We start from the raw sequence: 974 nt of genomic DNA, 5'->3' as shown, positions 1-974 counted from the left end.
CGTGTGGTATGGTCTGATAATAACCCAGTGTGAGGGGGAATATGTGCCTTTCAATAATTAGACATGGCCTATTGAAATTTGAGGGGGAAGGGGTAGAAATGCTGGAGGAACTGTTTTCTTTGTATCCAGGTCCCATAGTATTGTCTTTCATTTACCTGCACTGTGAAGTACTCAGTGATTCATTTCAAGTCAGGTTTGAATTCAGAGTGGCAGTTTGAGATGGGCAAAATGCATATTTACAGATTGTCCCACTTGTCCCTTTGGCATAGACAACAGGACTCTGATTTAAATGGCCAGACTGCCCTGTGACAGGAAGGGACCCTTCACGAGCAGCTCACACCATATCCCTGAGAGATGTCTCATTGTCTAAAGCAACTGCCACAGCATGCTTCTGGAGTGGGGGTCCTTGACTGGAAGGGCTTGTGGTCTGAATCTGCAGTCTGGCAATATTAATCACCCTAATTCACTCCTTACTTAAATGCTCATCCTTCCTGGGCTCTGCAGCATCCCAATTACCCTCTGCTCCTGCAGAGTGTGTGCCTGGCATCCCCCAGAGACCTGCTGCTGTGCCTTGCTGCTCTGCTCCTCAGCAGCAGGGAACAAGAAGCACCCCGTGATGGTGCAGCCCTGAAGCCATGCTCTACCCAACCCGCAGTGAAATGTGTTTTCCTCCAGTACCTTATTTTCTGTCAGTCTGTCAGCATGCAATGTCACTCCCATTGTGTTTTGTAGCCACTCCTTCAGTGAGCAATTAATGCAGTGCACATTAATGCAAAGTGACTAATAGCTGGGGAGGGAGGCATTCCTGCATGTAGCACATAATGTTTTGAGCAGTGTTCTGCATTATTCCTTCCAACAATGAGCTTGTTCTTTGCTCGATACGCTTAAGATTAATGGAGGAACAATTGTAACCCAAGGAACTGCTTGACAGAATACATCTGTTCCTAACGCCTGGTAAGTTGCTGCCAAAATAG

The sequence above is a fragment of the Anas platyrhynchos genome, chromosome 24 (assembly GCF_047663525.1).
Source record: "Anas platyrhynchos isolate ZD024472 breed Pekin duck chromosome 24, IASCAAS_PekinDuck_T2T, whole genome shotgun sequence".
Classification (NCBI taxonomy): Eukaryota; Metazoa; Chordata; class Aves; order Anseriformes; family Anatidae; genus Anas; species Anas platyrhynchos.
The sequence above is the reverse complement of the archived record's forward strand: the minus strand, read 5'-3'. Positions refer to the sequence as shown.